General features: G+C 41.4%; 1 pseudogene; it reads left to right on the top strand.

The window, feature by feature from the left end:
• Positions 1-745: 745 nt before the first annotated feature.
• LOC115676328 (uncharacterized) lies at positions 746-11,051 on the top strand (annotated as a pseudogene).
• The last annotated feature ends 1,650 nt before the right edge of the window (positions 11,052-12,701 follow it).

The raw sequence follows: 12,701 nt of genomic DNA, 5'->3' as shown, positions 1-12,701 counted from the left end.
ATTTCACTCAAAGTGGGTGGCCACAAGTATTTTAAGCCATTTTGTGAAGTTTTGAAATTTTTGATTTTTTTTATTTTAAAAAAAAATTCACCAAATTTAATATTTTCCCAAAATCTGACTTTTTTTTATTTTCTGGAAATTTTTTTGAATTTTTCTAGAATTTTTCAATTTTTATGCATTTTCTGAAAAAACGCTTAATCAACCACACGATCGTCATTCTGTTCCGAAATGCATTCCATGCGCACCCTAATCAACCACACGATCGTCATTGAACGCTTAATTGGCCACATAATCGACAAATTATCCAAGCGAATATCGATCAAAGCCACATGCAATCCTGAAATCGGCCCCTAACTTAGCCAACCAATCCGACACTAAACAATCCCTAAATAAGTCCGATTAATACCCATTATACTAGGTAGGGTTTAGGGAGTCGCTTACTTGGTTCAAGGCCAAGAAAAACCAAACAATAGGGCAAAATGGCCGGTCGGCTGCCATGGCGGCGGCGTTCGGGCGGCCATCACATGGGCGGCATCCGGCCGTGGCGACGGCGTGGCGGCTGGCTTCTTTGAGCGGCGATGGCGTCGGGCGGGCGCGCCGGGGCGGTGGCGGCATCGGGCGAGCACAGCTAGGCGGGCACGCGGCGGCTCTGAGCTCGGGCGAGGCTGGCCAGGCGGCGAAGGCGGTCTGAGCGGGGCTGGCTAGGCGGCGACGGCTACGAGCTCGGGCGGCTCGCCGGGCGGCGATGGCGTCGGGCGCTCTTTTGGGCGGCGATGGCGTCGATGGAGGCTGCTGGGCGGTGACGGCGATGGCTACGAGCTTGGGCGAGTTGGGCGGCGGCGAGCTCGGCCAGGCGAGCGACGAGCACACGGGCGAAGCGGCGACACTCGCGGCTGCGAGTTGGTCCAGGCGGAGAAGGCGGCGTGCGGTCGGGCGGCTAGGTGGGTCGGTGAGAAGGCGGTCGCGCGTGCAGCTCGGGCGGACCGGCGATGAGCGGTCGCGTGGCTCGGTTGGGTTGGCGAGAAGGCGGCGTGCGGCGGCGGCTCGAACGGACTGAGGTGGCTGGACAGTGAGAGGGAGCCGCGGCCGACGACGAGAAAGGGAAGAAGAAGAAGAAGAAGAAGAAGAGAAAAAGGAAGAGAGAGAGAGAGAAAGGGGAAAGGTTTGCCAGCGGGGGTGAGTGGACGTGATCCAGGGGGCACGTGTGCGGGCGAGGAGAGAGAGAGAGAGACAGGGTGGAAAAATTTCAAAGCATTCCAATCCGTCACAAATTTGGGACGGATTCCAAAAATGAAAGGCATTTTCCAATCCATCGCAAATTTGCGACGGATTCCAAAAATAAAGGGCATTTTTCAATCCGTCGTCAATTTGTGACGGATGTATTTTCCGTCGCAAATTTGCGACGGATTTTTTTTCTGTCGCAAATTTGCGATGGATTTTGCGACGGATTACAAAAATAAAGGGCATTTTCGAATCCGCCGCAAAATTCGTCGCAAATTTGCGACGGATTCGAAAAATTGCCTCGAATTTCACTTCCGTCGCTAATTCTTCGATGAACAGTAGCCACGAATAAGTTTTTGTCGCAAAATGAGCGACGAAATTAGCGACGATCCAGCTGTACGGCGGTTCCCGGGTCATCAAAAAAAAAAAAATAGCGACGATCCAAATCCAATGGAAAATAGAATATCGCAAATGTCAACGCACGAATAATATTTGACTTGTCGTCATTTAACGACAAATTTTCCGACGATCAATTACATTAATAAGAATAATCAACAACAATAATAACAACAACAATAATGATAATAACAATAACAATAATAAGAAGAACAATAATAATAATTATGACAACCAAAATAACACATGTCGCAATAATAATTACACTTCATTAGTGTTTTGTCACAAAAATTTTAATCTTCATATTCGTCTTCGTTTTCGTCCTCGTCTTGATCTGCATCTTTGTCCTCGTCTTGATCTTGATCTTCATTTTCTTCATGAGCATCATCTTCATCATCTGTCTCAAAATCAGATTCTGTACCATCTTCTACATTTAATTCGCAAATTTCAGTTGGATCTACATCTATCATTGCTTCACATGGATCTCATAAAGTTGGAATGTTATATTTCTCAGTTTTAACCGTGTTACAAACTTCCTCTTGTTGATAGGCTCTATCCTTCCAGTGTTCCTCGATTTTTCTCCGTGCTTTGATTTTACATACAGCCCACCAATCAGCTTTGTCACGTTTTAAACTAAGATATGATGCATAAGATACTTGAATTGCTTGTTGTGCCAAGACAAATGGTTCATATTTCATATCTTTTCTTGTGATTTATTTCAACCAAATTAAACTTCGTATGCACCTTCATTCCTTTGATGGAGTCGAACCACTTGCAGTTAAATAACACAACCCGCATCATTAATGGTCCAGGGTACTCTATCTCTATGATTTCATCCAACAAGCCATAAAAATCATCTTTTGAACTGCCACCATTGGATGACCGAACAGACACACCACTATTCATTGTGGCTTTTCCCATTCTATATTCTTGAGTGTGAAAATTATATCCATTTATGAAATATGCTGGCCAACTTCGTACTCTTAACTGTGGACCCCATGACAGATGATATAGTAATCCTTGCTCTCCAAGTTCATCATGATTACTGTGAACCTAAGGTTACACATGCAAAGTTAATAATATATATTTTAATAAATGATGTATAAAATATTAATAACTTGGTTTTGGTCCATAGGCAACTTACATATGTTTTGAACCATGCTACAAATTGTTCATCGCACAAACGATCAAACTCATTTTGTGGTAGTCCATACATTGAAGTTTGGAAAAGCCTAGTAATAAATACCATTTATATATTAGCAAATATTTGACACACAATACATATATTTGCAAATTTACACTTACTCGAAGTATGGCTCGACTTCTGGGCAGTTTAGTAAAATATATATATGGCCTGCATGCCATTCTTCGCCTGTTAAGTAACGAAACTTACATGCGCCGCTTGGTCGACCCAGATAATTGAAAATAGAGAATGATTTGCAATTGGGATCAATGGGGCCCTCATCATGTCTGCCTGCTCTCCGCCTCTTGCACTGCACGTGCGGCTCAAAATAGTATGATGCAAATATTGTCACTTCTTCCACAATATATACATTACAAATTGAAACTTCGACACATGCCTTATTCTTCACTTTTTTCTTCAAATGATATAAGAATCTAGTTGCAATAGAAAGAAGCTTATCGGAACATAATATATAATAAAGTAATTTGAACTTTATTTTTAAAAAAAATTTACCTCTCAAATGGATACATCCATCGAAATTGGACGGGACCTGCAACTTTGGCCTCATAAGGCAAGTGAACTAAGAGATGCTTGATCGAATCAAAAAACGATGAAGGAAATATCCTTTCTAAGTTGCAAAGAATAATTCGAATATCTCTCTCTAGTTTTTCCATGTGTGATGCTTTTAACACTGTCGAGCAAATATCATGCAGGAAATTACTTAACTTTGTAATGGCGCCCCATACAAAGTTCGGTAGAACTTCCTTGAAAGCTATTGGAATTAGTCTTTCCATAAATATGTGACAATCATGACTCTTCAAACCTGTCAACTTGCATTTATTCAAATCAACACATCTCCCGAGGTTCGAAGCATATCCATCAGAAAACCGCACAGATTTCAACCATTGACAAACAACTCGTCTCTGCTCCTTATCCAATGTATAAACTGCTTTTGGTTTTGGTTCCCTGCTGCTTGCATCCACATCTAGTTTTGACCGATCACAAATATCTCTTATATATTTTCTTGCGTTCAAGTTGTCTTTTGTTTTTCCGATGACATCTATCATAGTATTTATGACATTGTCGAAAACATTCTTTTCTATGTACATGACGTCAAGATTATGATGAATAAGATGAGCCTTCCAATATGGTAGATCCCAAAATATACTACGTTTAATCCACTTATGTGTACTTCCGTACGCAATAGTCGTACCGTGAGGGTTCTGAACAATAGTTGGAAAGTCCTGCACCCGCTCCCAAATTTGATCGCCGGTCAACCTCAATGGTGGAGGCGTTCTTTCAGTCCTATTCTTGATGAACTCTTTTTATTCCTTCCGAATGTATGATTTATCGGTAAAAATTGTCTCTGTGATCAAAATAGCTAGGCTTATTTCCATGTTTTAATCTAAATGACTTTGATCTCTCCAAACATATCGGACATCCTAAGATCCCAACTGTACTCCATCCAGATAACATTCCGTAAGCTGGAAAGTCATTTATCTTCCAAAGAAGAGCAACCTTCATTACAAATATTTGATCGGTAGAAACATCATATGTAAAGACACCTTCATCCCATAGCCGTTGTAACTCTTCAATCAATGGTTGCATATAAACATCTATTAACTTTTTCGGATTTTGCGGGCCAGTCACAATCAATGTAAAAAACATATAAGGTGTCTTCATGCACATACCAGGTGGAAGATTGTACGGCGTTAAGATAACTAGCCAACGTGAATAACTTTTTCCTGATTTCCCAAATGGGGCAAATCCATCATCACAGAGACCTAACCTGATGTTTCGAGACTCTATCGCAAACTCAGGGTATGTTCTATCAAAATGTTTCCATGCCTCTGCATCTGAAGGATGACACATTAGACCCTCTTCTGTTTCATGATTTGCATGCCAAGTCATGTGTTCAAGCGATGGCTTGAGACGCATAAAGCCTTTGCAATCTGGGATCAAGGGCGGATAAAACATTTGCTTGCATGGTCTACGCTTCGATTACGATCCCGCCTCCTATTAATCTTGTACCTAGGTTGGCTATAGAATTTGCAAGATTCTGCATTTTCATCATCTCTCCAATATAACATACAACCCCTACTACACACATCAATCCTTACAACCGGAAGACCTAAGTTATCCACTAGCTTTTTTATATCGTAAAAATCACTTGGCATGATGTTATCACGAGGCATTGTTTCCCGCATTACTTCAACAAAAGAGTTGAAGCAATCCGCCGACACATTATGCTCTGCCTTGATATTTAACATTCTTGCTGTCACTGATAATTTAGTGTGGTTGTCACAACCTGCCCATAAAGGTTCATCTGCTGCTTTCAACACTTCCCAGAACTGATTAGATGGAAAAGTTCCATTACACGCATTCTCATCAAAACCCGTTACTCCTATCTCTTCTAATTGTAATACATGACTAGTACCCACTTGTTCAAGTGTAGGAGTAAAACTAGTATTTGCATGGTTCGATTCTGAAACAAAATTCTGACCAGCTGCATCAATCACCATCCTCTTGTATGGGTTCAATTGGTCATAATAGCTTCATTCTTCCCTAACTAAAAATTGGTCACTTCTTCGATATCCTTCATCAGATATAAATTGTTCACCATGGCAAGTCCAATTATAATAATTCGGAGTAAACTCAAATCTACAAAGATGTTCTCTAACTGTATCACATACATAAAATTTACCATTACTGCACTTTTTACACGGACACCTTAACTTATTTCCATCCATGAACTCATATTTACTACTAGTAAAGTCTAAAAATAGTTCCAACCCAGTATGAAACTCATCGGTCAATCCTCGACGTCCAGGTAAGTTCTTATTATACATCCAAGCCCTGTCTCTTTGCATTGTGTCTGTTTTGAAAAAAAAAATCTCGTAAAATATTAAAGATATCATATCTATTATTCTTAATTAAAACCATAAAATTATGAAAATTAAAATTTTGTTTTTGACACAACAATTACTTTGAAATTGAAAAAATTGAAAAAAATGAAAAAATTACCATGTAAAGAAGACTTACCCAAATATTTGTAGTAGAAAGTGATCAATTTGATGAGAATTATAACGTTCACTTGGATTGCAAGACCTTCAAATGGACACATACCTAAAAAAAAGAAAAATCACTTAAGATTCATTTTTTAATAATTTTTTTTTCGATTTTTTTTTATTATTTTTATTATTTTTCCCTTATATTTTTCTCCGGTCCGGCGACCGGCTGAGGCCAGCGAGTTCGACCTCGCCGGCCATGGGCGAGGCCAAGCGGCCTCGCCGGCCATGGGCGAGGCCAAGCGGCCTCTCCGGGGTGTGGCGGTCGACCTCGCCGTCGCCCACATCTGAGCAACGGTGAGGTCGACGGCCATGGGGGGAGGCCGAGCGGCCTTGCCATGGCCGCCGGTTGACCTCGGCGAGGCCGCTCGGCCTCCCCCAGATCTGGGCGAGGCCGAGCGGCCTCGCCGTGGCCGCCGGTCGACCTTGCCGTCGCTCAGATCTGGGCGACGACGAGGTCAACCGCCACACCTAGGCGAGGCCGCCGGTCGACCTCTGGGCGACGGCGAGGTCGACGGCCATGGGGGGAGGTCGAGCAGCCTCGCCGGCCATGGGGCGAGGCCGCTCGGCCTCCCCCCATGGCGGCGACCGGCGAAGAATTTAGGAAAAAAAAATAAAAAATAGTCAATAAAATAAAAAAATTCGAATCCAGCGATGAATAGTTTTGCGACGAACCGTATTCGTCGCCAATTAGTCAAGAAGTTAGCTATGATACTTACCGGTAGAAAAGCTTTACCGAGATTGATTTGTGCGCACACGGATAGGTTTATTGAGAGAAACGAAAGAGGGAGAAGGCGGGAGAAAAGCGAGGGGGATATGAGGAATCAGTACAGAGAGAGAGAGAGAGAGAGAGAGAGAGAGAGAGAGAGAGAGAGAGAGAGAGAGAGAGATTGACGGGTGGGGTGGATATCACGAAAGTTATTTTCCGTCATAAATTACAAATTAGCGACGAATTCGTTTTCGTCGCAAATTAGCAACGGTAAAAAAATCCATCGCTAATTTCGTCTCAAAATGGTAAATTTCCTTGCATAAATTTGCGACAGAAAATAACTCTGTCGTTAATTCCGTCGCAAATTAGCAACGGAAAATTGGTCATCGCTAATTTGCGACGGATTTAAAAATTCGTCGCAACTTAGCTACAGAAAATAAATCCGTCCCTAATTCCGTCGCAAATTAGCGATGACCAATTTTTCCGTCCCTAATTTGCGACAGAATTAGCGACGACTAATTTTCCATCGCTAATTTGCGACGGAATTAGCGACGGATTTATTTTCCGTCGCTACGAATTTTTATTCCGTGGCAAATTCCGTCACAAATTAGCGACGAATAATTTTTGTCGCTAATTTGCGACGGAATTAGCGACGACTAATTTTCCGTCGCTAATTTGTGACGAAATTAGCGACGTATTTATTTTCCGTCGCTAATTTGCGACGAATTTTTATTTCGTGGCAAATTCCGTCATAAATTAGCGACGAATAATTTTCGTCGCTAATTTGCGACGGAATTAGCGACGACTAATTTTCCGTCGCTAATTTGCGACGAATTTTTATTTCGTGGCAAATTCCGTCGCAAATTAGCGACGACTAATTTTCGTCGCTAATTTGCGACGGAAAAAAAATCCATCGCAAATTTCGTCGCAAATTAGTAACGAAAAATTTCGCGTCGCAAATTTCCGTCGCAAAATCCATGTTTTTTTTTGTAGTGAATGGCAATTGGTATGTTAGTTACGAATGATGAATCTTTTAGGAGTCAGATACCTAGAGTGCCACAAAGGGAAAGAGATTTTGAGAGGAAGTTATTCATGAATGCCCTTTGTCATATTGGACATACTATTTGTCTCAATCAAATAATCGTGTGACCATAAGTTATCTTTGAATTGTGTAGAGTTGTGTCAAATAATTTTTTACACAAAACGATAAAGAGATTTTGGGATTGAATATGAGCCTAACCACGTTGACAATCATCTTATAACGATTAAAAGCAATTGGGCTACCATCCAAAAATTGTATGTTAAGAGTGGATTTCAGTGGGACCATAACTTAAAGATGATCATGGTTCTTCGGAAAGAAGTTTTTGATGAAGAAATAACGGAAATATGCTTTTCAGATTTCAATATAACTTTTACCCTTAGCATTTGCTACAAATGGGAAAGGATACATGTACTTGTGGTGTTGGTTAAGGCTGTCAAAAGAACCCGACTAAATATGGACTGACCAGAAAATTTTTGGCCTTTTCGGGTTGGGCCTCAGTCTGTTTCGGGTAACAATAAAAATGGTTGGGTATCGTTGTGGATTTGTTGGGCTTATGTTATACCCGAGCCCAAACACAGAAATAATAGTTAACCCTACCCTCAACCTGATGAACGCAGTGCGCCTTCTTCTTCCATCGGCGAGAACGATTCCTTTCTTCCTCTGGCTCGCACGGCGCAGTCGCACTCTCGAGTAGCCACCGTTGGACTTCTCTTGATCTTTGCGGTCGCGCCCGGCAACCGAGCTACCACGCCTGGTTGATTGCACGTACAAAGAACAAAGAAGCAGAAAGCAAGTTCAACTCTTTTTGGGCATGTAATGCGAGGTGAGGACAGATATGAGACCTAGCAGAAGTTCTTGCGTCAAAAGTGGAAGAAGATGGGAGGGAGGAGAGCGATGAGGGCAAGGCAAATGATGAGGATGCGAAACTGTCTTCGCCATTAATGTCTTGTCAGTCTTATTCGAAATCGGTGTGACCCAATGCCTAGCTCTCGCTTTCACCTCCTTCCCAAGATCGCCATGTGTGGTGTACACCACAAAGCTTGCGTCGCGTCCCTGCTTGCTTGCTTGTTGTCGACAACTGTTGATTCAGAACGAAGCTCTCTCGCATATGTGGGGTTAAGGAAGGAGACTAAGCGAGTGCTTTTGACTATTGGCTTGTATAATTTTACCACTACAAATCACTATTGAGATGCAGAATGACTTAGATTTGAATTAATTCGTCCACCAGTCCTCCATCCAGTCGGAGGGTTTCCACAGTCTCGTCGACGGCGAGACCGTCGAGCCAAGGCTGTCGATGTAACCGGCCCCGGCAGCTCTGCGGTGCAGAGGAGCGGCCGCAGTGGCGGGGGAGCAAGGGTGGGGGCTACGGTGGCTATCCTATGTCCCCATGAGAAGTAATATTTTAATTTGAAGTTTCTTTAGCTGAGAATTGCTTTGACAGATAAAATTAAATTTAGGACCGGGCGATATTTTGTGAGGTCGAAACACGAGGCGATTACCTGTTTAAGATAGAATTAGGATAGTTTGCTTTGCTTCCACTGAAATTTAAAACACGAAACCCGAACCGACCCGATCGTGTGATTATATCCTGTTTGGGTCTTGTCTCAGGTCGGGCCAAACACGTGTTCAATATTTCGGATCGAGTTGTGTATCATGAAAACCCGACCCGACCCGATCCATTGACACCCCTAGTGTTGGTCGTTATTCTCGACGTATGTCTATAGTAAATTTATAGTAGGAAGAACCATCCAAAATTAGAATTTGGAGTTGTAATGGACTTCCCTATATATGAAAGGGAAATCTATCCCTCTTTTGATCTTCAAGACAGCTTGGTATGCTGCGAATTGTCATGTTCGGGCTGCAAGGTATTCATTAATTCATGAGGTCTTAGTTTGCAACATGTCGAGATATGCAGGATTTGGAGGCTGCTATAGTTTTGTTTGCTTATGCATCATATGCTATTTACATATAAAAACTGAGACATAAGTCGATGACGAGCAGCTTGTAAGACTTACTTTAAATGTAAAAGGTTTTAATCTGCCTATTTATATACTTGTGTTTTTGTGATTTTTTGTTGGCACATCCCACCCATAAGAAGTAGAGGTGATCCGTTCTCGGGTGGGCCGTTCCCACCCTGAAATCAGGAACCATCCTCGAAGGGCCAGTTCCACAAATTGGGAATCTTAACCACCTACTGGTTCCTAGACCCACCTTGGAACCAGCCCACCAGTTCAGGTCCGATTCTCGGGTGAGTCCGGTGGTGAGTACTCCCACTTTGCATTACAATGACTCCGGCTCATATTCTCTCATCAACGACCATGACTAATCATCACTAAGAAACATGATGCATATCCTCTGCTCCATGCTTCCTCACGCTTCTTCGTAAGTTTTGCTTCTCCCCTCGCAATCCCTCATCAAAGGCGATGGCGACGACGATCAATTTTCTATCATCTCATGTCTTCGTTCGACCTGTTATTATTTGCTAAATTCTGAGACATTGTAGATTCTGAGCACCTACTTCATGGTGCTCCGTTGCGTGAAGATGGCGCGATCTCTCTTGGACTGTCGAATCTTCCCAACCTTTTTGTCGGATCATTGTTGCTCACTTTGGTTGCTACCCCTGTTTCAACTCTAATCTTCTCTTTGCCTAATCTCTCTAAAGGCGTGAGACTTGAGTGAAGAAACTAGAAAAGGGGCAAATGGCAATTAGTGTTTTGAACTTACAAGAGAGGGAGTGATGAGTGTCGTAAGCAAGCGAGGCTGCGAGAGGAGTGATTCACATTGAGAGCGGTGAGCGAGGCTGTGAGTGCCGAGAGCCAGATGCGAGAGAGAGCGAGCTGCGAGTGTGAGAGAGAGCGTGAGTAGGGGGTGAGCAAAAGAAAGAGAGAGTGAGAGGCTGTGAAGTGAATTAGAGAAGGCCCGAAGGGTACTTTAATTAGGGTTTTGAAACAAAAGAATTATATTAATATGGTTTAGGTAGGTGGGTTCACACCTGGAACTGGACCAATACTCAGCGGTTCCAATTTATTGGAATCGGGAACCGGACCGGTTTTCGTAGGAACCACCTAGAACTAGCCGGTTCAAGCAAATCCTAGCTTGGTTCAATTCTTTTGCTCACCGCTAATAAAAAGTGCTTGAATAAGAAAATTGAGATGTACAATGAATTCGCTCTGGTGGTTGGAAAAGACATGGCAACATGAAGCTTTGCAAAAGAATTTGGAGACATTGACTTGCCACGTACTGCGTACGTAGATTGCTCGGTTGGATTAGATGATAGTAGTGACAATACTATAAAGGGAATAGAAGATCCTTTAATAGAAAGCGAAGTCGTGCCACTAACAATGATGATAGGTTTCCAATGCTTTTGGAGCAAATTGGAGAGGTTGCTTCTACAATATAAAATTTGAGTCAAAATCAATTGGATATTGTTGAGCTCTACAAAGAAGTGATGGGGATTGGAAGTTTTGATGAAGACACCCTTGCATATGCTTTTGATTATCTAGTGGACAATGAGAGAGTTGCAAAAGCATTCGTTGTCAAGAGTTCTAAGCTAAAGAAGTTATGGCTCGAAAATTTCTTAAATAGAATAGAAAGTGGTTACTGACAATCATAAGATTTGGATGTTAGTTCTTGATATTTGATTACTTGTTGTAGTACCTATCCAAGCAGCTTTTTGTGGCACGATTTATCCTAATGTTTCATGTGAAGATAGTCATTTGTACTAAACCAAACTATGAACTATTGGATGAGATACCTTTACCAAAAAAAAACTATTGGATGAGATACTGTGAGGAAAAAAAGTAATAAAGACATCTTGTTTTCTATATGTTTGCTCTTGAGCTGGAAACTACTCCTGGACTAGGAAAGTGAGAGTCATACCATTTATAATTTGTTTAGTTCAAATGTTATTCATGAGATTGAAGTCATTTTGCAAATGAGATCCAAACACTAGAAAATATTTTCAGTCACATATCACTAAACAAATGAAAAGTAACCATTTTCTGGAAAATGATTTCTTCAGAAAGCATTTTCCTTTATGATAAACACACCTTAATATTTTGCATATTTTGGTGTGTTTATAATGAAGAGTACATGAACCTATTTATAGGCTTTATAGAATGACTATCTAAAGTAATAAAATAATAGAATATCAATTACAATTAACTAGGACCATTGGAGAAATTGTTCAATCAGTCATAAACCTATTGTACGGGTGCTAATTCAATTTTAAACTTTTCAATTTTGCTAATTTAGTCCTAAACCTTTTAATTTTTCTCGAGTTAGTCCTAAACCTTTTAAACTCTACTATTGGCTCTGATACCAATTGTTGGAAGAACGCGGCAGAAGTGCGATACCTTTGCATGGGGAGATTGCCAAGAGAAAGCTCAAGTCCGAGCCCGTTAACATATCCAGTTGGACCCATTTTCACTCAAAATTTTAAGTCAATGAGTTATGAGTCACTTGGAATATATTAACTACTTCACCCCACATCGATTCTCCAATGTGAGACTTTTATAACACAACTCACATGTGTAACTCAACAACTTAAATCAAGAGTGTGATCACGAAATTGAAAATAACCCATGATCCACAACCAAATGTACCATTGATCATTTCACTTCTTTGCACTAACTAGGAAAAAACATACATATTATTCTTTTACATCTTATTACTTTTTCATTTACCGTGCAAGCAAAATGCACATGGAATTATTTGCTCTTGGTGGTATGGAGAATTGAGTATACTTTTGCCTTACCAGCATAGACGGATGTTGACTCGTTTCTTCTCTATGTTTTTTTTTTTATAGAAGGACTAGGCCGGTTTTATCAGTAAACTACAGTACTTTTCGAGTCCACTTATGTTAGTTATTTGGTTACCTAACAAGATAAGGAAAATCTATGTAGTGAGTAGTGACTTCTCTTTCCTTTGCTTCTAGAACTTTGCCATTTTTTCAATTGCAACGCAACCTTCTCAATGTCCAACGATTACATGAGTAGACCCAGCTTTGTTCCGGTTCCCATTGAAATGATCAATATAACCATTCATTCAGGAGTAAGTGGGAGGGAGCGAGAGACAAGATTG

This window comes from Syzygium oleosum, unplaced genomic scaffold (genome assembly GCF_021117445.2).
Source record: "Syzygium oleosum isolate NSW1041296 unplaced genomic scaffold, Sole_v2.1 Sole_v2.05, whole genome shotgun sequence".
NCBI classification, from domain to species: Eukaryota; Viridiplantae; Streptophyta; class Magnoliopsida; order Myrtales; family Myrtaceae; genus Syzygium; species Syzygium oleosum.
The sequence above is the reverse complement of the archived record's forward strand: the minus strand, read 5'-3'. Positions and strand labels throughout refer to the sequence as shown.